The following is a 9,217-nucleotide window of genomic DNA, read 5'->3' as shown; positions in this document are numbered from 1 at the left end:
AGGCATATGGTCAAGGAACACCTAATTACTTTGAATGAGTTCAAATCTCCAGGGCCAGATGAACTGCATCCTAGAGTCATAAAGGAACTGGCAGAAGAACTCTCAGAACTGCTGTCTATTCTCTTTGAGAAATCATGGAGGACGGGGGAAGTGCCAGATGACTGGAGGAGGGCTAACGTTGTCCCTATCTTCAAAAAGGGTAAAAAGGAGGAACCTGGGAACTACAGACCAGTCAGTCTGACTTCAATCCCTGGGAAAATTCTGGAGCAGATCATAAAGCAATCTATCTGGAAGCACCTTGACAACAATGCCGTGATTACTCGAAGCCAACATGGATTTGTCAAAAACAAGTCCTGCCAGACAAATCTGATCTCATTTTTTTGATCAAGTAACCTCCCTTGTAGACCGTGGGAATGCTGTAGACATCATATACCTCGACTTCAGCAAAGCTTTCGACAAAGTGCCCCATAATATCCTGATGAGCAAACTAGGTCAAAGTGGGCTAGATGAAACAACGATCCGGTGGATCCACAGTTGGCTACAGAATTGGACTCAAAGAGTGCTTATCAATGGGACCTTCTCAAACTGGGGAGAGGTAATGAGTGGGGTACCGCAGGGCTCAGTCCTGGGCCCAGTGCTCTTCAACATTTTGATTAATGACTTGGAGGAGGAGGTGCAGGGAATGCTGATCAAATTTGCAGATGACACAAAATTGGGCGGGATAGCTAATACTTTGGAAGACAGAAACAAAATTCAAAGTGATCTGGATAGACTGGAGGAGCGCTGGGCAGAAAACAACAGAATGACATTTAATAGGGAGAAATGCCAAGTTTTGCACCTAGGAAAAAGAAGCCAAATGCACAGTTACAAGATGGGGGATACGTGGCTCAACCATACTACAAGCGAGAAGGATCTTGGAATTGTTGTCAATCACAAGCTGAATATAAGCCAACAATGTGATGTGGCTGCAAAAAAGGCCAATGCTCTTTTGGGCTGCATTAATAGAAGCATAGCTTCCAAATCCCGGGAAGTACTATTTCCCCTCTACTCAGCACTGGTTAGGCCTCATCTGGAGTACTGTGTCCAGTTCTGGGAACCACACTTTAAGAAGGATGCAGACAAACTGGAGAGGGTTCAGAGGAGGGCAACAAAGATGATCAGGGGACTGGAAACAAAGCCCTATGAAGAGAGACTGAAAGAACTGGGCATGTTTAGCCTGGAGAAGAGAAGACTGAGGGGAGATATGATAGCACTCTTCAAGTACTTGAAAGGTTGTCGCAGAGAAGAAGGCCAGGATCTCTTCTTGATCCTCCCAGAGTGCAGGACATGGAATAATGGGCTCAAGTTACAGGAAGCCAGATTCCGGCTGAACATCAGGAAAAACTTCCTGACTGTAAGAGCAATACGGCAATGGAACCACTTACCCGGGGAGGTGGTGGGCTCTCCCACACTGGAGGCCTTCAAGACGAGGCTGGACAGCCATTTGTCAGGGATGCTCTGACTTGGATTCCTGCATTGAGCAGGCGGTTGGACTCGATGGCCTTGTAGGCCCCTTCCAACCCTACTATTCTATGATTCTATGATTCATGGAATTCAGGGTTCCATCCATGCTTATCAGACTGATTTATGCTTATAAATGAAAGAGAATGTCTGCAAAGATAGTGCTCAGTTTCCCCATAGTTGTTTATAGACGAAAAAGCAGTTCTGTGCATGCCTGGGATGTGTGCAGGGTACGTGCATGGTGGTTTTTCTCCCCGTTGGCCAAGATGGAAAACCAGCATCTTGGGGAACCAGATCTTTGGACTATGACCAATTACAATTATTTTATTATTTATTATTATTTATTAAATTTATTAATTGCCCATCTGGCTGGTCACCCAGCCACTCTGGGCGATGTACAATAACATAAACAGTTTAAAACAATAAAATTCTACATTAAAAACAGCATATTTCTAAAAAATACCCTAACCCACCCCAAATGCCTGCCTGAACAACCATGTTTTTAATGCGTGGCAGAAGCTCATTAAAGAGGGGGCATGGCGGAGTTCCCTAGAGAGGGAGTTCCACAGAGTGGGGGCCACCACAGAGAAGGCCCTCTCCCTCGTCCCTCGTTCTCACCAGCCTAGCTGTCCTGGCTAATGAGACACAATTACAGTGCAATTGTGTCTAGTTTATGCAGTTGTGGAAGCATTTATGGGATTACCACTGAAAACTAGGCAGTAGTAGCATGAAAGACAACCAGCCTCTTACCTTTTATGACTGGCAGTGACCACATTAAAAGCCTATTTGTTCATAAATTTATTGGTACGGCAACTTTAATAGAATTGCTTTGCACAGTAGAAATGGCAACAGTGTCTCATGTATGCAACTCAGCACTGAATGTGAAAATGGCCCTTAAATCAGTAAATGTAGCTTTAGAGGTCAAGTTGCACAATTAACAGGGAGGAATAGCCAGGACTAGCTGAGATCTGCAGAAACTTTTCTTTGCTTCTCAAAGTGACATTGGGTGCTTTCAGATGGAGGGCTCCTAGCACTGCCGACCAAGAAGCATTGTGCAGCTATTCTGTCTTTCCCTTTGTAATGGATTTTCTGGGGGAAGAAAAAAAAGTCAGAAGAAGCTGTGGGAAAGAACAGGGGAGTTACAAATGGGAGACATTGTTGCCTGGCCAACACTCCTCCCCCCCCCCCCGGTAAAATCCCATGTTCAAGGCAGGGTAACTAAACAAAATTAGCCTTACCTGGAAGCACCCACTGACAACAAGAAAGACAGGAAGGGGGGGGGGGGAAGGAAAGAGAAAGGAAAGGAAGAACAGGAAGGAAAGAGAAAGGAATTTAAAAGCAAAAAGCTGCTGCAACTGAACTGTAGACTGTAAGCCCAACCCCATACATTTTTGTGAACCATCCAGAGAGCTTTGGCTATTGGGCGGTATAGATATGTAATTAATAAATAAATAAATAAATAAATAAATAAATAAATAAATTGACCCCAAAGGCATAGGAATTTCATTAGCATCCTGGGTTTTTCCCCTTACCTTTTTTTTTTTCTTCTCCCTAAGCTAACAAGCTCCAAATACTGTAGCCTTTCCACACAGTGGAGTTGCTCCAGCCCCTTGATCATTTCCTGCACCTCTTCCAGCTCTACAATATCCTTTTTGAGGTGGTGTAACAAAAACTGTGCACAGTATTCCAAATGTGGTCACACCATAGATTTGTAAAAGAAATTATAACATTGGCAGTCTTGTTTTCGATTCCTTTCCTAATTATGTCTAATATGGAATTGGCCTTTTCCCCAGCAGCCACACACTGGGTTGACATTTTCATTGAGCTGTCCACCACAGCCCCAAGATGTGGTCTGGGTCACTGTCAGTTCAGACTCCATCGTTAGCTCAGACTCCATCAGGATATATATAGTTAGGATTGTTTTGCCCCAATGTGCAGTCAAGAGATAGAAAAAAGTCTCAAACAAAAAATGAGTATCTTAAGCAAAAACAATATGTTAAATAAAGTATTTGCATAAAGAAGCAGTTTGGTGAACTCTCATTATTGTTTTATCTTAAAGTGCATTTGGTCCATTTTATCCCAGAGCAAGCATGGAGAACCTTTTTTCTGTCGAAGGCCACATGCTGGCAGTAGGCGGGGCCAGAGCCAAAAGTGGGCAGGGACACCCATTTTCTCTCCCACCCCCATCTCTCTTTTTGCTATCTATTTCCCATTCTCTCCTGTTTCCCTTAGGGATAGGTGGATCTGTCAGTTCTTTTTCTTTTGAATCTGAACTTCATGAATTTTAGTTAATTGTTGTGAACTGCCCAGTGAGCTTCATCTATTGGGCAGTATAGAAATGTTATAAATAAATAAGCAAGCAAGCAAGTAATTAAGTTTTGGTTTCTCCAACGTTGAGTTTTTAAAAATCTCAAACATGGAGTTCTTTGCGATTTTTGGTAAATTCTTATCAAAACCAAACTGAAACAAAATTCTCACCCATTCCTACTCTTCCTCCCTGCCCAGCAGGCTGCTGGGGGAAGAATAGATTGCTCTATCTTGTCCGAGGTCTGAACTGATTGCTTGCAGAGGGCTTTTGAAATTGAGCAGAGGGCTACAAGTGAACCTTGGGTTGCAGGTTGCTGACCCCTGCCCTAAAGTGAACAGTTTTGTGAATTGCTGACAGGGGGAAGCTGAAAAGAAACTTCCAGCTGGAGCATGGAAGGTACCCAGACGATGAAATGCTTCATAATTCATCTCTGCCTGAAGTACCGTACAAGGACAGAGTGAGACGTGGAGTCACTTGCCATTTTTCATAAGTGCTATGATTTATCATCTACCTGTCAGAGAATAATTTGTGAGGCTGTTTAGCAATCATATGGGCTGGACTCACACAGGAAAAAACCAACACCATTGCATTTCCAATTCAAAATTATATAAGTGACGTTGTTGCTCTCTATTAATCTTTTTCCTGCCAATGTTCTGAAATGTCTTTAATTGCTCAGGAAGGGTGGAGGGGATATTTCACGTTCCCTATTACTAAGGAACAACATAGTCTAAAAACCTAGGTGCCCCAATCCCGCAATGGTGATACATGGGCAGAAATAGATCTGGATCCATTTGTAGTCATACTTAGAGTAGGCCCATTAAAATCAAGGAGGCTTAAATTAGCCATGCCTAATTTGAGTCCCATTTATTGCAACTGGTCTACTTTAAGTGCCTTTCTACTTGAGGCTTTTATTGTGCACTCCTGATTGCTCACTCATGGTAGTTTGCAGATCATTTACACATCCTCCTCCTCCAAGGCTTCTCCTGTGCTTTGCAATCATTATCACATTTTTTTTCCTAATGAGGAAGGTGTAGTATTATTTAAAAATGATGGAATGAGGCTTGTGTAACTGTGCAATTTTGCTATACCACAGTGCCATCTAGTGGTTGTATAATGAAACATATAGAAAGGCAGAGAAAGACACCCCCCCCACCCAGAAAAAAGCACATGATGTAATGGAGCCTATCTTAATCCTGCAAAGAATCCAGAAGCAGAAGCCCTGGTAAAAGTGCGGGATAAAAACCTCATGTAGAAATGCCGTAAGTATGACTAAATCTGGATCCAACCATAGAATCATAGAATAGTAGGGTTGGAAGGGGCCTACAAGGCCATCGAGTCCAACCCGCTGCTCAATGCAGGAATACAAGTCAGAGCATCCCTGACAGATGGCTGTCCAGCCTCATCTTGAATGCCTCCAGTGTGGGAGAGCCCACCACCTCCCTAAGTAATTGGTTCCATTGTCGTATTGCTCAGCCCATCATTTATACTCCAGTGGAACCTGCAAGAAAATGTTCTGCTTCTGTTCAGCCATAATCTCTTCCAGGACCCTCCATTCTATTCCCCCCTCCTCAGCCCAATTCCCCCCCCCCAACACTGAGCCAGCCTTCTGTGGCACCTGAATAGGCTCATCTTTCACTGGGATTTTTTGAGAGTTCTTTCCCTTAGGCTGTCTTTTCTTCCAAAGATTTGTTGTACTTCTGCAAACCTTGGGGTTCCTACCTGTCTCTGCATGTGGGTGGTGCTGTTTTGGCTACAGAAACAATAGCATTCACAGCTTGAACAACAGAGATAGAGAGAATGGTATATACAGCTTCCTTGGTGGAACAGAAAAGCTCAATACCCAGAGTTGATGTGGATGTGTGCATTTGCACTGCAAGGTGCATGGCTTACATTGGCAACACATGGTGTGGTTTGGGTGGAGGTGCTCATTTCTATGTACAGTTTTCCCCAATGTAGTTAGAAATGTACATTCCCCAGCCAAGGGGTACTATCATAGGCAGACTTCGGGGAGATGTCCAGGACTCACTCATCAGAAGGAGGGGAGAGGGCCCCCAAATGCAGCAGGGCTGGTGTACTATATTTTGAAGTAAGTGACATTATACATTTTACCATTTTAAAGAGCCCTGCTCTGAGCTTTTCTGCATAAGGCATTTATTGTGCACTTGTCATTCCTTACTCACAGTGTCTTACAGGATCTTTAGACGATGTTGTGACCCTCCAGTTTCACTTCTGTTTTTAAAGAGCACTTCCACAGGGTTTTTTTAGAGCAGGGAAAATGGAGTATTATTTGTGAAAAGAAAAGAGAACATATTTTCCTGCTTGTGTAAATGCATTATTCCTCTATAGCACACCACCTAGAGGTTATGTAGCAGAAAAGCAGGAAAGGAAAAGCTCTTTATGTACAGCTTGGATCTCAGTCCTGTGACGAAACCAAAAGTAGATACAGCAGACCTTGTGCAGAAAAGCTTTCCTTAACACTATAAGTTGAGAGTCTAAAATTAACTAACTGCCCCAACTGCTGTCTTGGGTAGTGCTACATAGGTTGCTGCATACAAATATATCTGGATCAGGGCTAGGGTGCACTTATGTGGTGGACCAAACCTTTTCACTGTCTTTCTGCAAAGATCCTCCAGCAAAGAATAGGTCAGGCCTAACAAGGCTGCAATAGCCCCAAATTTACATCTCTATACTTTCTAGGCTGACACTCTAGCCTCACCTGTCCCTCCCATAACTTATCTCATGTAAAAGAAGTACAGTAGAAATCCCTGGGACGATGCATGAACGTGTCATCCCAGGCTACTGATTGGTCAATTTAAGTTTCCCTTGCTAGGTGCTCCACAACCCCATAGAAATACTTGGGCTCACTGAGATTTTCTGTTGTCTTCACTTGGATAGCAGAGGAAACATCAGTCTATGCTATGCCAGGTGTGGTCCTTCCCCTACCTGTAAGCTGCTCTGGTGAGTTACTCTTAGGATCTTGATAAGTAAGGTTTACTTTGATGCAGTGGAGGCCGGTGGCTCAAATTTCAGTGGGATGGTGAATCCATTCAGGGTTTCAGTCAGAACCAGCCAGAACTCTAAGAGAGTTATCCAATGTGCTGAATCTATTTTGGCAATAAGGTTCAGCACCATGGATAGCTCCTTTGGAGTTCTGGCTGGTTCTGACTGAAACCCAGAATGGATGTACAGCCCCACCAAAATTGGAGCCATCGGTCTCCACTGGCTTGTTATGTCTTTTTATTTTTTAAAGCAACTGATTACTTCTCAATTTCTCTCTGCTTTGTTCTTTAATATATAAATTGGATTGGAACTTGGAGTCGATTTGATTGTCTTGTCTTGCCTTGCCTTGGCGTTACTCATGAAATGGACTGCTTGGCAAACATGCTAACCGGGTTGTTAAGGAGCTCTGAAAAAGGGGCCCTATCTTTCTCCTTATAAAAACACTATAAGCCTGTCTTCTTCTTTGGGGAGGATATGAAAAAGACATGGGAGTGGTGGTGGCACCAGCTCTCAGGGATAGGGACAAAAGCCTGTCCTACCTTGCAAGGTGGAGGTGCAGATGTACCAGTTTGTCACAGTTTATAACTGAGTAGTTATTTAAAAATAAAATAGCTGGTCTGATGCACAGGTTTGTCAGACCTTGTAACTAAAACACCACAGTGCAAGTGAACTCATGGTAGATAAGTCCAGTGAAAAGGAGATTTTTCTACAGCCTGTCCCAGATGCTACATTAGGCTTCTGCCTGCTCTTGGTGGTCAATATTGTTTTGTTTTCCTTTCTCTTTATTGTACTTGGCAGCTGGAGAGTTTTGAGAGAAAGGAGAGCAAACAGATGGCAAGCTGTGGAGACAGCTCTGAGTCACTGCTCAGCTAATGCTTCCATTTATATACTTCTCAATCCCCCCCCACTTTTTTTCCCCTGGCCATGTCAAAGCAGCTGTAATGATTCCCTACCCATTTATCCTGAAAGGTGCTAATTAAGGCTGCATGCATACTTTAGATAATAGCATTGGAATTGGCTTAATTTGGGTCCGGGATCCAAACCTTTGCATCTGTTCCCTTCCCCCAAAACAGAAAAACCCGACTTAAATATTTGAATCCCAGCTGCCCCAGCCACTGCGAGCTGCTTACCAACCATTTTTATGTTTCGTATGTAGAACCACAGCATCCCGAAGTCTCATAGCAGCTAATGATCAATACAGCATCCAAGCCCCCTATAAAACAGTTAGGGTTATGACATTTGCATCCTCTGAAGAGTTAAAGGTGGTGTACAGGGGGAGTATCTACTTTTATGCTCACAACAACCCTGTAAGGTAGGCTTTGGCTAAGAGAACTGGCCCAAAGTAATGCAGGGGGCATTATGGCTGATTGGAGATTTGCTCCACTCTGCTCCAACACTACATGTGTGATACTGTTATGCAAGGCTGGCTCAAGGCATTTTGCTGCCTGAAGCAAAAAACAAGATGGCACCCTGCCCCATTACATGTAAAGAAACCGACTGAACTGGCAGTTGAATCTTTCTTCAACACTGGTTATGGGACAGCATTCTCCACCACACCTGAGACAGCAGGATAGCTTAGGGGCATAGTGTAGGTTGCGTGGCCCCCAGCTCTCTCCTCTAATACCTTGCCGCCACCTCCCAACATCTGCTGCCTGAGGCAACCGCCTCACTCTCTGTAAAGGTAGGGCTGGCCCTGCTGTTATGCTTTTCACCCAATTTATGTTGTAAGTCGGGGTGCAGAACCTCAGGCACAAGGACCAAATCTGGCCCACGGGGGGTCCCAATCCAGCCCTCCAGGATTCTCCAGAAAGCCACACCCTTTCCCCCAAACACTGAACATTTGGTGGTTTCCTGGCTAAAATGTGCCAGTATTTTTGGTATTTTGGCCTTGGCCCTTTTGCCCCACTGGAATGCGGCCCCCAAGGGCTTTTCCAAAATGGAATTCGGCCCTCTGGCAGAAAGAGGTTTTTCACCCCTGTCATAAGTCAAGCCTTTTCCTTGCAGTAGGGCAATGGGGCGCCATATGCACCCTGTGTTTTGCCTGCTCCTGATCTATATGGAACTAGATGTAAAGATGTGGATTCATTATTCTTGGTACAGCAGTATGGGCAATGTTCAAGACAATAAGACTGGTTGGCTGAGGCCCAGTTCGTATGCATGTAGCAGCTGCAGCCCCACACATCAATGGACTTATAGCAGTGCAGGCTAAGCTATGATAAGGGCAGCTGGGTGGAGGCATTACGCCCCATGAGCCCTGGCTGATTGGTGGGTGACTGGAGGAAACTGGAATCTGGCTTGTAGGTGCAACAGTTTAGGTGGTACGGCAATGCTAAAGTGTTATGGGCAACCTTCCAGTTACACCTTAATCTGCGCAATGTCTTTGCAGGTAATGGCATGTTTGCTTGCAGA

This window comes from Heloderma suspectum, chromosome 5 (assembly GCF_057233095.1).
Source record: "Heloderma suspectum isolate Gila_16-S chromosome 5, 16-S_ref, whole genome shotgun sequence".
NCBI lineage: Eukaryota > Metazoa > Chordata > Lepidosauria > Squamata > Helodermatidae > Heloderma > Heloderma suspectum.
This window is presented reverse-complemented; position numbering follows the sequence as displayed.